Raw genomic sequence first — 21,358 nt, 5'->3', positions numbered from 1 at the left:
TCTAAAATTTTATCCTCATCTCAGATTGACTTTCAAATTAATATGCTTATGAATATTAATTGGGAAAAGGAATTAGAAAAAGTAGATATATATTTAGGACGGGAATTTCTTTTGGCTTTGTGGATTCATGACTAATTTGTGAGTTCTTTTTTTGTGAGTTCTTTAAAAAGTATTTCTACAATTCTAAAGTGCACTAAAGAGAATTTCTTTTATTCATATTCTGTTTTCTGGAAACAGTTTTAAAAGTCAGAGGCTAACAATGATGATACACACTGAGCATCAAATCTTCTCTGACTCACAAATGCACTTAAGAATGCATTTGTCTCTGGATAATGCATGACTATGTACAAGGCATACAGTCATCTTCCAATGGGACACAAAATAATAAGAGAAATTATTAGACCAAGGTAGAGAAAGTAAGACTAGTGTGGCAGGAGGGAAAAATAATACTTGGACAAAATAAATTAATGCTTTAAGAAAAACAAATAGGTAAATGACTCAAATGGGAATCAGTGATTATATTAGTTCCAAGCTGTTGTTCTAGTAGAAATGAGTCATATTTTTCCTTTCAAATTTCAGTATTTTTTTCTTTTTCTTTCTTTTTTTTGTTGTTGTTGAGAATACAGTAGTAATAAATCACAATTCTCTAAAGTTTCAAACTCAGTAGAGAATATGTTTGCAAACTCAGTAACTTCTTGTTTGAAATGATTTCCTTCCTTTTATTTTTCTAATTAAGAAGGTTTTCTTTTCTGTTACATTTGGAGAAGAGAAATTTTCAAAGTGAAACTTAGCAAACTTTTGCCCTTTCTTCACTTGTGTGTGGTTCACCTCTTATGCTTGATATTTTGAGAGCAAGGCAGCATGGCTTAAGTGATTGAGACCTAGACTTGTTGTCAGGAAGATCTGAGTTCAAATCTTGCCTCTGACACTTACTAGCTGGGTCATCCTGGAATCACCTATACTCTCTGAGTCTTGGGTTCCTCATTTACCTCCCAGTGTTGTTTTGACAATTGAATGAGACAAAGGTATATGAAGGGATTTGCAAACATTATTGTGCTGCATAAATGGGAGCTCTTAGTATTATTAGAGCAACCTGGGAAATTATTATTCTTAAGAACTAATTAATTTCTCTACCTGGGAATATGAGATCCACAAAAGCTTCCCATATCTCATATCTTATGAGATATCATATTTCATTCTGAGCTTCACCTTGTTGCCATTATACACTGCTAGAAAGTGAGACCCAGCTTTCCAGAGGCAGCTGCTTCTCAAGGACTGCATGGAAGGTGGCCAAAGAGATCCATGAATCCCTGGTAGAAGCTGGAGAATGGTCCACACATTTACAGTTGTCTTCTCTCTTTACACTTTCTCTTGTGGTGCTATCATTCACTTGGATGGCTTCAGTTTTTATTTCCACTTGGATGATTCCAAACCTAGTACTCCAGGCCTGAACTCTCTCCTGAATGCCAGACTACTGGACAACTCTATTACCTATTGGGCATCTCTACTTGGATGTCCTTGCCTACAGATCAGAGCCTGTGTGAGAGAGAATGAAATCTGGAAAGTGGAAAGAATCTGCATTTGGAGTTAGAAGACTGAGATTCAAGCTCAATGAATTGTTACCTGCATGACCTTTGACTAGAGACTTCATCTCTTTGGGTCTCAATTTCTTCATCTAACAAATAAGAGATTGGGATTAGATGATTTCTAAGTTTTCTTCCAGCTTCAGGACTTAAGAGCATTGTGCTTCAGAATCATGATTACTATCTTTTCCCTAAGTCCTACTCCTTCTAGTGACTTCCCGATCTCTGTTAATGGCACCAACATTCATCTAGTTACATATATATATATACATATATTTGAACCCTTGGCATCAGTTTAGTACACAATAGATAGCACAGAATAGATACTCAATAAGTTACTTTTGACTGATCTTTGCTTTGCCTCTCTCTCACTTCTCACATCTTTGTAATTTTTTTATTTTAAAGTTTTAAACATTCATTTTCTGTCTCTTACAATCCCTCCTCCCCAATGTGAAAGAGAAAAGTAAAACAAAATCCATGTAACCAGTATGTATAGTCATCTCAATTCCCACATCAAATTCATTGACTATTCTATGGATTTTTCCACCCCAATACAGTTTACATGTATCCCCTAGACTCTACTTCCATTGTTAACATATAGGTCCTCATTACTCTATTTTTGGAGTGCTACAAAAGCCTCCTAACTTTTTTTTTTTGTCTCAAACACCTTCCAATTTATCCACATGCACTGCTGAAGTAATCTTCTTTATCCACATATTTGAAGATGATGCTATTCTGCTCTGAACCCTTCAAAGGTTCCCTTTGGCTTCCAGAGGTCAGATAGATAGATAGAGCTCTGGACCTGGAGTCAGGAAGACTTATATTTCCAAATTCAAATTTAGTGTCAGACACTTACTAGCTGTGTGACCCTGGGTAAGTCACTTAACCCTGTTTGCCTTAGAGCTGGAGAAGGAAATTGAAAACCATTCTAAGTATATTTTCCAAGAAGACTCCAAATGGGGTCATAAAGAGTCAGACGTGCCTGAAACAATTGAATAACAACAATTGTTTAGAGAATGAAGTCTAGATTCCTTGGTTTGGCATTTGAAACATTCAAGAATTTGATGCCATCCTACCTTTTTAGCCCTATCTTATATCACACCCCTCTACATTGTTTATATTCCAGGTGTTCCCTATATATTCCTTCCTGCCTACATCATTCTGTGCCTCCCTGGAATACCATTTTCACTTGCTCATTTTCTACCATAATCTTATTTGTTCTTCAAGACCCAGTCCAAATACCACCTCTTCCATGAAGCCTTCTTTGATCTTTTCCACTTAAGATGGAATTGGCCTTTTCCTCCTTGGATCTCAAATGGCACTTTGTATTTCTCTTATGTATCTATCATGATCTGATTTGCATTGTAGGTTTTCATGTATTTGTCCTATTCGATTGTAAGTAAGCCAGGGACTGTGTCTTATTCCTCTCCCAGCACTTAGCATGTATGTAGCATTAATTGGTGGGAAGAATAAGGGAATTAAAGATTAGACAAGTTCTAGTTCCAGCTATTCTAGTTATTTGTCATGATGGGAAAGTCATAACCTCTACAAGCCTTGGTTTCCTCACATATAAACTACAGATGGTAATATTTAGCTTTTTTGTCTTACAATTTTGACAATATTTGACAAAAACCTTGACAATCAAAGTGCAATAAAAATAGATATTTTATTGTCATCATCAAAAGTTTACTGCTGAAATAGTGACTTTAATTTTGAATTTTGAAGTCATAAAATTATTGCATGGACGAATAGGACCCATTTCTCTGGGAAAAGGCCCATTTGATGTATTAAAGGAAGCTACACATGATACTTCAGCTCCCATCTCTTTCCTATCTTCCCTGCCCAGAATTCACTCCTTTCTCACCTCTAACTCCTAGAATTCTTAGTCTCCTTCAGATCTCAGCTCAGATGTCAACTTCTACATGAAATCTTTCCTTATTCTGAGGCAGTTAGGTGGCTCTTTGGATAGAGTGCTGTGCCTGGAGTCAGGAAGACCTGAATTGAAAATCTGGCCTCAGATCCTAATTAGCTGGGTGACTCTGGGCAAGTCACTTAACCACTGCCTGCCTCAGTTTCCTCAACTGTAAACTGGGGATTATAATAACCTCTACATCACAGGATTGTTGTGAGAATCAAGTGCGAGAATTTGCAAAGTGCTTAGCATGATTCCTAGCACATTGTAGGCACTTAATAAATCCCTCTTTCCTTTCTTCTTCTTCCCAGCTACTAGTATCTTCTAATTATTTTCTACATATTTTGTATATATTGTACATATACACATTGCCTTCCTCACTAAAATACATACCCCTTTAAGGTAGTGAGTGACTTTCATTTCTCTGTTTGCATTTCCAGCATCTAGCACAATGCTTGGCATACTGTAGGTGCTTAATAAATACTCACTGATTGATTGGCACCACACAAGGCTTGAAGCAATTTATTATGGTGGAAGAACTATGGATTTGGAGTCGTACGATTTGTGTTGGAATCCCAGTCCTGCTCTTTTTTTTTTTAGCAATGTGACTTTGGGCAAGTGAATTAATCTCTCTGGGCCTTAGTTTCTTTGTTTATAAAATGAGACAACTTGACTAGATGATATGTGAGATTCTGAAATCCAATGAACTATGGTGTAATTCTTATCACATTTGAGACTGTGTCTCTGGGGCTCCCCCTATCTCCACTTGCTGGAAATCACACTCAGGGAGAATAGAAGTTCCTTAACACATAGTTCTTAAATGATCTTTCAGTAAAAATTTAAAAAAGATGATAGAAACTGCCAAAAGGAAAACAAAATTGTGCATCTATGCATTAATTTCCAGTTCTATTATCAATAGATAAATATGTGATATTAAAAACCAATCTTTAGGGGCGGCTAGGTGGCACAGTGGATAGACCACCAGCCCTGGAGTCAGGAGGACCTGAGTTCAAATATGACCTGAGACTCATAGCACTCACTAGCTGTGTGACCCTCGGCAAAGTCACTTAACCCCAATTGCCTTACCAAAAAAAAACAACAACCAATCTTTTTTAAAAATAATAATTGTTAACATTTATTTATATGGTGCTATAAATCACAAAGCACTTTACATATATTATATCATTGGATACAATTATCTCCACTATTTAAGAAATCCCCAGCTATCATGCTTCACTTTAATCCCTACCTTTCTCCTGACAGTCTTTTCTATATCCTGGCCAACTGTCTTGCTGATTTGCTTGTGATGTTTTCAAGCCTCCTCCAGTTCTGAAGCCTTGAACCTTGATTAAATTTAAAAAAAAAACAATCTTTAGTCAATCAGTAAATATTTTTTGAGAGCCTACTATGTGCCAAGCTCTGTATTAAACACAGGGGATACAAAGAAAGGTAAAAAACAGTGCCTAATTTTGAGAGCTCACAATCTACTGGGAGAGAGATCATGCAAACAACTATGTACAAACAAGTTATATACAGGATATATTGGGAATATTTCACAGAAAGGAGGCACTAGAATTAAAATAGGGAAAAGCTTCCTATAGAAGACAGAATTTAAACTGTGACTTGAAGGAAGCCAGGGAAGCCAGGAGGCAGAGATGGAGAGAAAGAGCACTCTATCCATGGGGGATAAGGAGCAAGGAGGCCAATGTCACTTAACTGAAGAATATATATGGAGGGGATGTAAGAAGACTGCAGTGGTAGGGGTGGGGCTGGTTATGAAAGGTGTAGATTAGCAAATGTAGGTGACAGGGAACCACTGGAGTTTATTACATTTAGTTCTGAGATTTAGAAAAATTACTTTGACAACTGAGTTGAGGATGGACCAGAGTGTGGAGAAACTTTGGGAAGCATATCAACCAGTAGGCTATTGTGATAGTTCAGACATTAGGATACATGACCCTATACTAGAGTGGTGGCAGCATCAGAGGAAAAAAGAGTGCATATTAGAAAGATATTACAAAAATGAAATTGACAGGCCTTGGCAACAAGGTAGATATAGGGGCTGAAAGACAGTGAAGAATTAAGCATGCCACCTACATTGTGAGCCTGGGGGAGTGATAGGATAGTGATGACTTCAACAGTAATAGGGAAATTTAGAAGTGGGGGAGAGTTTAGGGGGAAAGATAATGAGTTTAGTTTTGGACATATTGAATATAAGATGTCTACTGGATATATTTGGAGAGTCCACTCCAGTTTTTTCCTTTTTCTTTTTTTTTGGGGGGGGGGGGGGAAGGTTGTGTAACTACTGTTTCTGCTATTTAAGCAAATGCCTTTGCTGAAAGCCGATATAGTCTGCTAGCTGATTAATGGGAAATGCACTGGTGGGGACTCAGGAACTAGACTAGGAGGAGCAGCTATCCAGAGTATTATTCCTAGAAGCAAAGAATAGCAGTAGTTTCCTTGGAGACCCAGACTGCCAGTGCTAGTGCAAATTTGAGTTGAAGATGACACCCAAGTGTGAACCTGAAGGCCTGGGAGTATGGTGGTATCCTAGAGAGTAGTAGGGATATTTGGAAAAGATTAGTCTTTTTGGGGAAAGATAGAGAGCTCAGTTTTGCATATGTTAAATTTAAAATGTCTACAAGACATCTAGTTTGAGATATTTAATAGGGAGGTAGAGATGTGAGATTGAATGTCAGCAGAGAGGTTAGGGTGAAATTTTCCAATCATTAAAGGTTTATTTTATGGGATGGAGCTTATAACATTGACATAGATTTCAAATTTTCTGATTTCTATTTGAACCTGGGCTTCTTTATTCATAGATAGTCACTTCAGCATTGTGAAATTATTCAAACTATAAATTGTGTTTAGAAATGAACTTTCCGATAAAACCTCTACTTTTCCTTGCTTATTCATGAATTTTTCTGACTTTTTTCCCAGATGATATATGATGCCATTTGGCTTTATGATGCCCCATCCCTCTTTGAAAAGTCTCTTACTGGGCACATGGCCCAGTCAACTGCATTTACTCAAAAGAACTTTGCCTTTTTTAGTTAGTACTGGGCCAGACATAGTAATATCTTGTGATATTTTTGCTGAGGATCATTCACCTACATGACTATATGCTTGAATACAAAGTGCAACAGTGTTTAATAGCTTTAGTTGGCTCAGAATCTATAAAGAATTTGACCAACTATTCTTCATGAACTTTCCCCCTAACTCAAACTTTTTTCTATTGTACTCCATCCTTCATTTTCCAATCAAAATGATCTTCTTAAAGTGCAGGTCTGACCACTTTACTCCCTCACCCCCATTTGGTAAACTTCAGTGGCTCTCTATTTTCTCCAGAATCAAATATAAAATCCTCTAATTTATAAGACTCTTTATAATCTAGATCCCTCCTACATTTCCAGTCTTCTTCATTTTCCTCCCTTTTTCATACTTTATGGTGCAGTGACTAGGATCCTTTTTGTTCCTTATACATGACAGCCCATCTCCTCATGCTACACATTTTCATCACTTGGTGCCCCTTCACAGCTAGAAAGCATTCTTTGTCTCTGTCTCATGGTTGGTTTCCTTCAAACCTCATCTTGAACCCCACCTTTCGTAAGAACTTTAATATCCAGTACCTTCCCTCTGAGATTATCTCCAAATTTTCCTGCATGTATCTTGTTTGCATATAGTTATCTGCACGTCCTCTTCTTAATTGTGTTATGAGCTCCTTGAGCTCAGAAACATTTTGTTTTTTTGCCTTTTTTTGAATGTCCATTATTTAGCACGGTGCCTGGCATGCTTGTTGACTTAAACTGATATGATGAAATGTAGTCTAATTAACAAGTAACTTTCCTCTTGAGGAAAAGTCACTTTCCAAGCCACTTTCCTCTTGAGATGAGTATAATTTATTTATATTTTTGCCTTTTGCTTTTATTAGAAGAAATTTGAAATCCATATAGAAAGATGACTTGTGTTATTTATGGTTTTTTCTACTGTTTACATATTCATGATGGTATAAAACTATATTGCATCATGGTTTAGTTTGGTAATGTACTATAGAGAATGCCTCCATATATTGCTTTTATGGTAATGGTTAACATACCTTCAATGTGGTACTACCAGAATGTTGTATGTATACCCTTAGGTGCTATTAAATCCTATAGAATTTCTTTCAAGAAATACTTCAAAAAGATCTGAGATCTTTCATCCTAATTCTTTCACTTGAACTTTGTTCCACTATTTCTTATTGACTCAATGGATTACTGAGTTTTGTTTGCTCTTTTCGGTTTTACAGGATATCAAATACTTGAGTAAGGTAAGAGCAATTTTTGATCTAATCTGTCTACTCTATTATCTTTCCAAATATTCTGATTTCATTTCTTGTCTCTTGTTTCATTTCTTCCTTCATTTGTCCCCTGTATTCTTGAAGTTTGGTTGCCAATCCATTCTTTTTCTGAGGTTCTACTTGTGATTATTTTAGAATTATTGTCTTCCTCTGTCGTTTTTAATCTTTGTATTCTTTTAACATGTACTTTTTTTCATTGCAGTTGGTGTTTTTTTTTTTTTATTTCTTGCTTGTTCATTTTTACAGAGTCAGTTCTTATATTGAGATTTTGTGCCTGGATCAGGATTTGCTCATGTTGAATTGTTAGATGAGTTTATTATGCTCAGGTCCTATCTGCTGCTGCACCACTAGACTGGTACAATGTTGTACTAGGGCTAGATCCTGTCTCCACTATAGTCTGGAAGCTATTACCATGTAGTTTCTGGGTGAGTGTATCTTTCTACAATTCTTGGCTGGCCCTGAAACTATTGGAACCAAGCTCCAACCACATCCACAGCCTGTAGCTTTTCTCTTCTGGTGCTTAACATGGCAATTGTTTGTCTGGCCTTGTCCATTTCTCGGTGTAGTCACCTATATAAATATTCATTGTCTTAGACTTTGATCCTTGGATCAGAACAACCCAGATCACTCTTTTTACATTTGGGCCTCCTTGGCTTTCCAAATATTGAGTTATCTGGTCTCATCCCATTTCCTAGGCTTCAGTCCCTGAAGATGCCCCAAAGGAGATAGTGCTGGCTTCAAAGTGGCTTTCAAGCTGGTTTTGGGCATCCATACTCTAGGCATACTTTCTTTGCCCTAATTTCTTTTCGTTGGAAGGTTTCAACCCCTGGAACTATCCTAGATTCAGGTTCTGTCTGCTTGTATCATCTTTTATAGGATGGAGGAAATCAGTGGTAGCTTTTTTTTTTGTGCGGAGGGGGTTGGAGTGGGAGGAGAGTAAAATCCTGTCTCAGACACTAACCAGATGCATGACCTTGATTAAATCACTTAAGGGCTGTCTGTCTCAGTCTCTTCATTTGGAAAATGGGGATAACAACAATGGCACCTACTTCACAGGATTTTTGTCAGGATAAAGTGACATTATATTAAATTATTATACGTTAAATATATATTTAATTATTTATTTAATATTTGTATTACTTATTCAATATGCATATATTAAATAAGTAACATTTATATTAAAGCACTTTACAAACCTTAATGGACTTTATACATGCTAGTTAGTATTATTATTAATTAGGTGTTCCACATGAAAAGACTAAGGCTTAGAGAGGGAAAGTTTGAATAGATAAGAGAGAGAGGATTGGGACTAGAAACCTGAATTGTTAAAGTTCAGAAGTAATGCTCCTGATGATTTGTACTGTAAAACTGTGAAAGAATTTATAATATTTTAGGAATAGCTACTACAAAATGCTGAGATGATAGCACAAGTGATCAACTTTTCAGATCCCAGCATGACATTATTTCAGTCTGACGTAGAACTTCAAATAAAATGCAGCCTTCTGACTTGACTCCCTACTTTGAAATGAGTAGAGTGATGGTGCCCTTAGACTGCAGAGTTCTTCAATTGTACCTGTGGTGTAGCACTGGGTGCTATAGTTATCCCTTCACTACCGAGTTATTTTAGTGTGACTAGAATTCTTTTAGCTCTGGAATCACATCATCATGGTGCTGCTTGGGTTTGGTGAGAGGGCAAATGTTCAGCTTGAGCCCCAGTCAGGTGAATTCTTTACCAACAGCACAACCAGCAAAGCACTTAATTAGGGCAGAATAGTAAAATAAATGACTGAACAACAACAGTAAATAATAGAGAAAAATCAATTAATAGAATAATTCTCAACCTACTCTGATTTGAATGGGTATAAATCTTCCATAGGCTCCTATACAGGTCATATGTGCTTTACTCTGCTTATCTAGTCCACCCCACCTTTATCAGGAGGTTGCTAACATTCTAAATCATTGGTCTGCTGGAGTCATAGTTGATCGCTGCATTGGCAGCAACGTGGCACAGTGGATAGAGTGCTGGGCTTGGGGTCAGGAAGAATTAAGGTCAAAACTAGCCTCAGACACTTAATAACTATATGACCCTGGGCAAATCATTTAACCTCTGTTTGGCTTAGTTTTCTTATCTGTATAATGGAGATAATAATGGCCCCTGCCTCCTAGGGTTTTTGTGAGGATCAAATGAGATGATAATTGAAAAGCACTTGGCATAGTGCCTGGCACATAGTAAGCACTTTATAAATGGTAGCTATAATTAATATTGATCATTATTATGATTGATTATTGAGCTCTTAAATCTATCAAAATTTTTTTACAGTGTTGTTGTGGTACAAATTGTTTCCCTGGTATTGCTCATGTCACTTGACATAAATTCAAAGTGAAACTCAGGTGACACTCATTCTACCCATCCTTTCTTCATTTGTATAAGCTTTTATTTACTCTCCTTAAAAATATATATGATAATAAATTTTCCTCATTCCTTCCTTCCCTTGATCTAAGCTCACCCCTATTCTATAGTGCCTTTCTAGTTCCTTGCTTGTAATTGAATTTGTGATCTTGGCTGGAAAGCTGGCCCACTATGGTTTTTCTTTTAAGTTCCCAGATCACTCCTCAGTCCAACATTTTTCTTAGATCATTTTTGGAATAGTCATTGTGGGAGCTGGATTGTACTGCTCCCTCCTATTCTGTCATCTTGACTGGTCTCTGCCTCATTGCTTCTTTACTTCACCCCTTATAGCTCTCTTGATGTGTAACAGAACTCCCTTGTCTCTGCCACTCCACTCCAATTCTCCAGCTCTCCATGCCTTGAAGCTTAGACCTTTACTACTTTATTCTCCCTCTGAAACCATTGTTTGCTTGCTAAATTGCTTCCATTCACAGAAGTTGTCACTCTGCTGTGACTACTTCTTCCCCAAGGGAGTGTTATTTTTTAAATGCAAGACCTCCTTTGACCAACATGTTTCAGGAGTTATCAGCACATTTTGCTAGTCAGCTTTTCTGCTAGTCAGATCTGGGCTAACACTGGCCAAAACATCAATGGGTCACTCATGAGAAAGGTCCCCAGTCCTTACTCATTGCTAGCTTGAGGTGAATTAATTCTTTTCACAACTTCCTCACATTCAGGGTCCCACACATGGGCTACACCTACTGAATTTGTATAAGGTTGGGGTTGAGCACTTGCCCTAGTAGCCAGTACCTCTCCATGCAAAATGCCTTGATGTTGAATCTAGCAAATGCTAGAATAGGTTGGTGGAGAGCTGGAAAATGCTTGCTTGAACTCCTGCTATTATGGTAAAAATTCTTATTCCCCTTATGCTAGTTTTCTTCCAGTTCTTCATGCATGGCCCTTATTTCTATTTTAACTTCTCATTGTTGTCAGACATTGTTGTCAGTATTCTTCTTGCCCTTCTTGTTATTTCTAATTTCAGCTTTTGCTTTGGCCATCTGCTAGTCTTCTTGTTTGCCACTGTCTTCCCTCTGCTCCATTTTTTTGCTTTCTCTCCTCTTTCTATAAACTCCCCTCCCGCCTTGCAATCAGGTTCACAGGATTCTCTTGGGTGTCTGGTTCTTCAAAGGCTTCCTTCCACTATCAGCCCCTTCCTGTTGCCATAACATCTGGCTCTCACCCTCTGTAATAATATTGCCAGCAGCCATCTGTGAGACAGAATCTGTGAAGGCACCAATATAACGGCATTTTAATTAGAATTGTTGCACCAATTTATTTTATAGGCCTTTGCCTCCACAGTATTTTTCCTGCGCTATGACCAGTAGAGTTATAGTATCTCAGAGATGGAAGAAACTCTGAGGTCATCTCAACCAGTACCTACCTAGGAATGCCTTCCTGCCGTCCTAGTCCCTAATATTCAGAACCACTGTCTACTTCAGTGAAAAATACCTTTTGTCTGCTACTTATCATTTCTATATGCCTTGGTTAAACTTCAATGTAACCCCTTTTCTCACAACACCTTTTTCTAATGTACCCTCTGATCTAGTGTTAACAAATTTCTCTTCACCCTCAAGTTCTTATTTATGAAGTTCTCTACTTCCCAGCACAAACTGAAAGCTGACTTTTCCTGGAATCATACCCATAAACACGCTCTTCAGTGCTAGCTACTCCTCTTATTCTCCCCTTCCACCTCCAATACTTGTAAGGCTAGTAGGAGCTGGCACAATCTTTGCTCCTCACTGCAATTTCCAGATCCTTGCTTTGCCACCATCGCTCACCTACCTACCATACCTACCGTCACACAGTTAACTTTTGAAGTTTGTATCCTTGTGGTATAGGGGAATGAACACTAACTCTGAAGTCAAAGGACTTGGGTTCAAATCCCAATTCTGATAATCACCACCTATATAACATTGGGCAAGGCATTAATCTCTCTGTGCCTCATATTCTTTATCTCTAAAATGAAGGATTGGACTGGGTATTCTTAACTTGAGGTATGTGAACATTTGAAAGTATTTTGATACAATTACATTTCAATGTAATTTATTTCTTTTGTAATCCCACGTATTTGCATGCATTTAAAAAAACACTATCCTGAGAAGGCTTCCCTAGCCCGCAAAAGGGGTCACTTGAACTAGATCTTTGAAGCTGATTCTAGCTCTAAATCTATGAACCTACCATCCCATCTGATTCACTCACCCTGTCCAGAAGCCTGTCATAGCCATCTACAATGATCCAGAATACTAATCCAATTTCCTGAAGGACTTGGGGATCTTGCTCAATCTTTCTCTCCAACCTAATACCTGCCACAATCTCAGGTAACTTCATTATTCATATTGATGACTCTTGTCCTTCCAACTTTTCTACTGCTTCATTTTTTCCTGTACCTGGTCTTTTATCCTCATGATTTTAAAAAAACCTTATTTATTTTATTCTGAACTTAAGAAGTAAAACAAGCATTTCCATAACATAGTAGAGTGAAAAAAAATTGTACATGAAAGTGCACATCTATTGTGTACAACTTGTTATTCTTTTTAAATATATAATAAAGTTATCATGTAACTTTCTTTTTTCCCTTTTTTCTTCCCCTGCCACTCTAGAATGGCTGTCACTAGGCACTGTGATGATTAAAAATGTTCAAGAGACATAATAATTTAACCATTTTATTAATAAAGCCAGCAGGTTATTAATTAAAGGATGGTCATTTGGCCATCTCTCTTAGACTAAAAATCCCTAAAAGCAGTAGGGTCACAGTTTATTTGCCCTTCAAAGAGTAGGAGTTCTTGAGGAATAGACATCAACTCAGATTGGTTCTAGGGGTGGGAAACCTGTGACCTTGAGGCCACATGCAGCCTTCTAGGTCCTTGGGTGTAGCCTTTTGACTGAGTCCAAGTTTTACAGAACAAATTCTTTTATTAACAGAATTTGTTTTATGAAGTTTGGATTCAGTGGCCTTGAGGCCACAAGTTCCTCACTCCTGTTTTACACAATGAGAGGTGTAGGCTACGTTAAAATGAAGGTCTTGGGGTATTTAACTTAAATCATTCAAATGTTGGTCAAAGAGACATCAATTTCTTTATCACCCGTCTTGGTGATAATAGGGAAAATCAATACTTCCCCAGACCTGTCTGAGCAAACAAAATGAGCAAGAATATACCCATTAGCCTAAACTTAGAATTTCTTTTAATGTTTGATTAGATCTTGGCCTGGGTAAATCTCTAAGAGAGATTTCCCACACTGGTTGGTTTCTAGATAAGGAAGTAGAAAAGGGGAAAAATCTTGGTCCTAATACAATAATTAATTATTAAATATAAGAGAGAAATATCTAATTCTCACAGCACCATATGTGTACACATATGTTAAATCATTCTATACATACTTCTATTTATCTGTTCTTTCCTCGGATGCTGATAGAATCTTCCTGCACATGTCCTTTATAGTTAATTTGGTACTTATAATAGTCATTTCCCTACAATCATTATCCTCATGACTTTTTGGCCTGTAACGCCTCCCTTTTATTGGAGTCCATCCCTTCAGTTTCAGTTTCACTTCCTTCTCTCACAGTCTTAATCCTATAATCAGCCATTTCAGTAAATCACTGTCATTTACCTTTGAAATTTTAGCCTTATTTTCTACTTAATAATTCCTAACCCTGCATCATCCCAAACAGCTACCTTCTCTGTTCTAACTCCTAAACTTCCCAGCTAGAATAAGCACATGAAGAAATCACAAAACTTTGTTGACTATTTCTACTACAAATGCAGATGAAATTGTGTTGGTTGCACCAAATCCTGGAATAGTGTGGAGCTCCCTCAGCTACATCCATAATCACTTAAAAATGTAACTTAACTTTCAACACAGGAAACATTATATAGAAGAATGCTTTTTGTCCAGACTATGGCAATCAGTTAGACTACCAACATATCGAGTGCTTCCATCAGACTATATACCTTGGGTAGACATTGCAAAGAGATAAAATGGTGAGCCTACAATTAAAAAGGAGAAGAGCAGTCTGGATTGTCTATGGGAAATTGTGGAAGTTTTTTAATGATCCCTGATTTTTCTCTGAGATCCACCTTTTAAATGCTGACATACTACTGGTGTTTGTTGTATGGTTGGTTGCAAGTCATGGAACATTACAGTCTCTGAAGAATTAAAACTCATTGTCACGCAATGGAGAAGCACATAATGGGTTTGAACAGGCTGTAGCACATAACAAACGAGGTGCTATGAAGGACTGGAGGACAGGATGTCAACAGAGAAATGTTTTTGTCTTTTTAGAAAAGGATATAGTCAATGGTCAATAGACATTTATTAAGCACTTTCTATGCACCAGACACTGTGCTAGGCACTGGGGACACAAATAATGAGAAGAAAGACTTTTGTCCTCAAGGAGCTTATAATCTAATGGGAGAAGATAGTACACAAAAAGTAAGCTGAAAAGCAGGAGGCAAGGTGTCAGGAGAGAAGGAAGAACAAATCAACAGTGGGAAACCCAGCAGAGCAGCTGGCATAAAATGAGATGGGCTGATTTTGTGACAAAAGTGAGGGATAAATGATTGTGTGCTCCACTGATATCCATGCTCTGTCAAAAGAAAGTGATTGAAGGGCCCCAGAGCTTTTTTTTTTTAAGTTTCACTGTCTTAATGCTTTCACCACCTCCTGTAGTGAACTTCAGGAGGATCTAGGTAACAGTTACACAGGACGAGCAGGCTGTGATCTCCGTCTTTGGAGGGAATATCCACATTAACAAAATCATAGATCCATTAAACTGTTTTTAAGATCTTGAGTTTCATGACTTGAGAACAAGTTGTTAGCCAGCTAAAATGCCTATCACTGCTCTTGTCATATGGTCAAAATACCTGAAATGTTACAGCACTTTTATGAAAGACATATCTATTTTGAAATTTATAATTTAATAATGGCATCTGGATAGTTAATATACTGTACTTTTAAAAAAAGGATTTTATAAAAATACTCTTAAATATTATGAATTCTATTTTGCTTTTTCAAGTTTCACAGTCTTAATCTTAAAGAACACCATTTCTGAACTTTAGAATGTAAAATGAAATCTCAGACATGGATGGAAAATGCTAAACCATTAATAGCTTCCACAGGATTTTTTCCTTCTTACTCCGATATCTTCAATGATTGCATCAGAGTTACAGGCACATTAAAATACTATGACTTATGCTTTCTAAGAGTTCTTTGGGGAGTTTATTTCTGAGTCTACTTCAGATATTTTTAAAGGTAGAATGTTCCTTTATATGTGACTTGAATACCAACCAGAAAATAATAATTGGTGACATTCTGGGTCCTTTCCAATGACATCACTTTGTTTCCACCTCTGATCCAATTTCTTTTTCTTTTTTACTCTTTGGAGACTTTCACTCTATTCATCTGTTTATTCTTTTGACAAATATTTATTGAACTCCCAATAAGCATAAAGCACTGTGCTGTTGAATTTTTGAGAAAAATATTTCAGCACATCTTTGGAATCTTAAATTTCTATTTTGGCTTCTTGGTGTGTCATAAAAGTCTTCCCCCAAAAAATGTTTCATGGGACATATTAGATATTACATGTCTAGCATATCTTGGTGATACGATTTTCTAATTTGATATCTGAGCATGTAATAACCCTTCCTACATTAGGAATATTTTGTTTAGTGTTACAAATTATATAGTTCCCTTCCATGTATATTCTTTTTGAGTATTTGCTGCAGGTATATAATTTTCTTGCAAAATAAGACCATTTTTAAAATAAAATTCTTGTTTTGCTTAAGATCTGATGGTTTGACATTTCTTAAGAATATTTGTAAAACTTCCTGATGGAATAAAACACTATTCTTCTGAAATAATTTTCTTGCTTTGTGATAAATTGATATAACTTGTTCTTAAAATTGAAAAAAATCCCAGAAATAATAAGTTTTAGTGTCTTCTCCTTGTATAATAGCTAGTTTCTAAATTTTCCCATATGGGGACATATGAAGTTGAGGAGGCAGCTTGTTGGCTAGTAAGTGCTTGAGGCTGGACTTGAACTTAGGTTGTCCTGACTCTAAGCCCAGCACTCTATACTGAGCCAACAAGCTGCCTCACCTCTGTTTGCCTTAATACACTGGAGAAGGAAATGGCAAACCCCCTCCAGCATCTTTGCTAGGAAAATTTCATGGACATTATGGTCCATGGGGTCACAAAGAGTCACACACAACTTAATGACTGAACAACAATTGAAGTTATAATTATTATTATTACAGCTGATAAACATACTACATGATTATTAAAAATACCAATATCTCCTGAAGTTATCTTTAAGGTCATCCTTTTGTTTTATTCATTTATGTGTCCCCAGTGCTTAGTTTACACCAAGTAGCCTATCCTTTACGACTCTTTTAAAAAGCAGAACAGAAATTTATAAGGCCAAGTGAATAAATGGTTTCCACTAGTATTCCTGGTATATTTACTAGTGCTCAGAAATTTGCTAAATGGTTTTCTTGAACCATAAGGTAACCCCACATAGAGGAACTGTCCTTTTGTGTTAGTAGTTCCATCACTTGTACCTGTTCCATAAGAAAGTAATTTGACTTGAGAGCATCTGTAAAACTCTGAAAGAATTTTCCCCGCTTCTGTGACATATCTTCTTGTAGTTGAACAAATGATGTACCTGTGTTTTGAGGTACTGTCTCCCAGAAAATGGACCTGTTAGTTTTTGTTGGCATCAATCCTAGTAGACTTCTTCAGTTACTAAATCTGTCAACAGTACAGTGTGCTGGTGCTGTAGAAATGTTTTTTTTTAAATATATAGCACTCTTTTCCCACCACTTTAAAAATGTTTTAGGTATCATAGAACCATGATGCTCACTGTGTTGCCTGTTATATTTTTTCCAAAGAAAGAAAGAAAGAAAGAACAGAATAACATGCTAGGGTGCACGATTTTGTTGTATAATCTTGCTGCTGACTCATTTTGCTTCTCAATAACTGAGCTGTTCTCTTCCATAACTTTCATCACATCAATCATGTGGATTATCACTGTTATTTCTCTCATTTTCTCCGGATTGTGTTCAGTGCCCTGGGATGCTTTTCACGTCCCTTTATCTGGGTAATGTTTTATTTTGAAATTAATGTACATCCCATTAGTTGAATTGGCTTAATGTATCTGAATAGTATTACTTGTCTTCATTGTAAATGCATGTCCAGTTTGCTTGCATTCCCTTTTTTTCCCCTTCTTTTTTCCTTCTCATTCCAATACCCTTCTTTTCTCCTGCTCTTTCTTCTTTTCTCTCTACTTCCTCTTATTCATGCTCTCTTTTCTTTCTTGCTCTTTCCCTTCCTGAGCGGTTTCCATGCTCGGCGTTGGTTCTCTGTCTGTCCCTTACATCTATTTTAAGTGAACCAACTTCCACCATCCCTCAACACTTACCACATGGTGAGCCTTGAATGGTAAGCTTTGAACATTTTTGAGCCTCAGTTCATTCACATTTGATGTGAAGGAGTGGACTAAATGGATTGCAAGCTATCTTCCATCTCTGATAAGCTTTACTCTGTATATTTGGGAGATGAGAAGACTTCTCTGTCAGCAGGGTATGCCCTTTGAGTTGTTTCCCTATTATTGGTATATGATGAGAGATCTGCTGTGAAGGGGGGATGTTCATCCTCTTGGTGATCAGTAGCATGTAGCTATATTTGGAAGATGGTTGGCTGAGATTAGGCTATTTTGGAAGGTGGCTGGCAGTGCTAAGTACAGTGCTGAGTGCGTAGTAGGTTCTAAATATTTGTTGACTTGACTTGATTCACCTAGGGTTCAAATCTATGACCATGGAGCAGAGCAAAGCCAACTAGTTGGTAAGCAGGTGATTTGGTACCTGTTACCCCTTTTCTGACTTGGTTGATCTTGTATGTAATATCTTTCCTGTCTGACTCATAATACAACTACCACTCCTGTCTAGCTGAATGCTTAGTCCTCCCCGCCTCTAACATTTCCAGCTTGCTCTGTTCTTTTGCTTCATAATAAGGTTACAAAACTAAGAGAGGGCATTATCTTCTTCCCCAAGTATTTTTTTAAGCAATGAGAGAAATGACTGTAATTGAAGTTTCTACATAAGTGTGTTAGCTATGCAATCATAATCTCTGTTCTTCAAATATCCTTTCCAGAAACACTGAAAATGCAGGCAAAACGGGGTGGGCAGGGATGGTAAGATTACCAGTGCAAAAGCAATTAATGGCATAGGTAACTGTAGTTCTACTAAGTATTTCTGGTGGGGGCAAGTGATGCGAAGTTGTCCTGGCTTGGCTGCATTCCCAAATTACTTTTAACATGTTTTGGCCCTGAGCCTTCTCTTCCTTGCTTCATTTCCATGACAATGGAGTGCTAATGAGAGTTTTTGACTAGTGATTTTGGCATATATAGATCCCATTCCTTGGTAATAATCTTCCTTGGGCTAAACTTTTTTTTCCTGGAAAGATCTGCTTTTGTGGGGATTCTGTAATTTAGCTGAAAGATGTATTGACCATGTCCTTAAATCTTAGTCGTTGTGTTAGAATGTGAGCTCTTAGAGGACAGGGATCATGTTTTTACCTTTCTTTATACCCATAGCATTTAGCATAGTACCTGGAACATAATAAGGAGCCAAAAAAATTCTTGTTGTCTGTCTGGCCTTAGAGTGAGCCAGTCAACTCAGTGTACTGTCTGGATGATCCAATTTTGTGTTATATCCTTGTTTCAAAGCAAACAGTGGAAACTGCCTGCCACTGTAACATATATTTATAAATACCTGACCAACAATAATGAAACAAAACAAGAGGAACTACCATAAATCCTCATGGCAGCAGTATTCTGACATCCAATTGCTTTCCTGCCAATTTTATGGAGATTGAAGAGTGAGAAGAATGAAGGGTACCTGCCATTGTAGTGGAATGGAGCGCAGAAGCACAAATAAATTAAATTCACTCATTCATGTCCCACATTTTTCTTTTTTGCCAACTCCATCTATCACTTTTACTCACTTTCCAGTTCTACTCTTGCCTCCATTTTTGTCTGATATTGTCCTGTTCCTTTAAAAGTGTTGTGGTCCTTTCTCTTCCCAACTTTTTTTTTTTTGCATGGGAAAAGGAAGACTTTTGTAATTGACTTGTCACCATAGATAGTAATCTGTAAGAACGCAGACTTCCTCTTTGCTTCTGAGGCCTGTGGCATTGAAGTGACAGTCATTTTAGGAAAGAGATTGCTCTCATTTGGTGTGCAATAAGAAAAGTCTTATTGCAGAAGAAAAAGTAAGAACACAAAACAGAATTAGCTGCACAGAATACAAATGCTGTAGTGAAAATTATGTTTGAAGCAATTCAGGGACCAGAATTAGAAAATCTAGATGTACCATTACTTCATCCTGTTTTCTATCCCTGAATTAAAACAGGTCGTTTAGTTTCCCAACAAAGTAAGGAGGATCCAGCTTCAAGTTTCTGAGGAAAGTTGTGAAATATAATCAGTTTAGGAAATGGAATGACCTAGAATAAGGAAGTTAATTTTTTTATGATTCAAGTTAACAAACACTGATTGAGTACCCACCTGTCAAAATTCAACCAATTTCAAAAATGGATTGAGATCATTCTTAATAGATACAAAAGTTTCAGTTAGGCAAAACAATCAGGAGTTGAAATATAGGAAATTCTGTGTTGCGGTGGCAAAAAGGGAATACAGAGTTGTAGTTAATGTCAGTTTTCTACCTTTAACCCCAGATCAGATATTGAATAGGAAGAAGTCATTTGTACATCTTCAAATCTGGAGACAGTCTCACTAAATAGACCATTGAAGCTTTATAAGAGACACTTTTTAAAAAAAGTCTAGACTAGGAGCAGGTAGGTGGTGCAGTGGATAGAACCCTGACCCTGGAGTCAGGAGGACCTGAGTTCAAATGTGGCCTCAGACAGTCTAGTTATGTGACCCTGGGCAAGTCACTTAACCATGATTGTCTCAAAAAAAGAAGTCTACACTTGCGGTCAAGTTTGGCATCTGCCACACTAGCAATGAAATTTTAGGCAAGTGATTTTTACAATTCTGAATCTCACTTTCCTCTTCTGTTAAATGAAGGTGGACTATCTGATTGCATCCAGTTCTAAAGTTTGGTGAATTTATTCATCCAAGGGAAAAAAAAAAGAAGGATTCTCTCTTCCCAATAATGAGTTATATCAGTAGTTTAAGGGAATTCTGATCTCTTTGATATGAATCCATTTCTCCGACTGTGTTTACTACAACTCATCCATGCCGTCTCATTCTGTGTGACTCATACATTTTCTCCCCAAAATATTCTACAAGGATGTCCATTAAGTATACTATAAGATTTCTCTTGTTCTTGTGACATTAAATAGATACCAAAAGGGCATGAAAATTCTCTTCTGGTTTTTACTTGATCTTACCATATGACAAATTCATCTTCTTTTCCAGTCATAAATTTCTCTAATGACATTTCTGTGGAAAAATTTTAAGGACTGTGAAGATTCACCATCCACTAGCATGGTGCTAGTTGTAGTGACCTTTAACTTTAATTCTTCTGAGACTGTGGTATATTATAATTTCTAGTCATATAACATCATTGGAAGAATATTATTGAAAAGATAGATCTTTGAGTTAGGGAGAAACTTGGAGGTCATTGAAAGCACTGCATAATTTCCCTTAAATAATCCAACTCTTTTCTTCCTGTTCAATTCTGGGCCCAAATTATTGTCCAGATGCAACATTTCTCTAATATACGTGTACTAATGGACCTATTTTAGGGACTGTTTATCTGTTATGGTCTAAACAATTGGTATTCTTTTTCAAATACATTTTTTATCCTGATCTTAATCAACAAGATAAACATTTCAACATACAAATTTAAATGATTATATAAGAAACTGTAAACTTCTGTTTTATATAGTTTAATATATGTGTGCTTTTAAATTCAACACGGTAATAATAAAATTGATGTTCTCATTTGTATGCCCTTCTGTGCATTTAAAAATTATTGGCGCTTCTTTGGTTTTCGTATTCATCATCATCTACCATGTTTTATGACAACTCCCCTGGGAAAAGAAGTCTTCTCATA

The sequence above is a fragment of the Vombatus ursinus genome, unplaced genomic scaffold (genome assembly GCF_900497805.2).
Source record: "Vombatus ursinus unplaced genomic scaffold, bare-nosed wombat genome assembly UNPS02014812.1, whole genome shotgun sequence".
NCBI lineage: Eukaryota > Metazoa > Chordata > Mammalia > Diprotodontia > Vombatidae > Vombatus > Vombatus ursinus.
The sequence above is the reverse complement of the archived record's forward strand: the minus strand, read 5'-3'. Positions refer to the sequence as shown.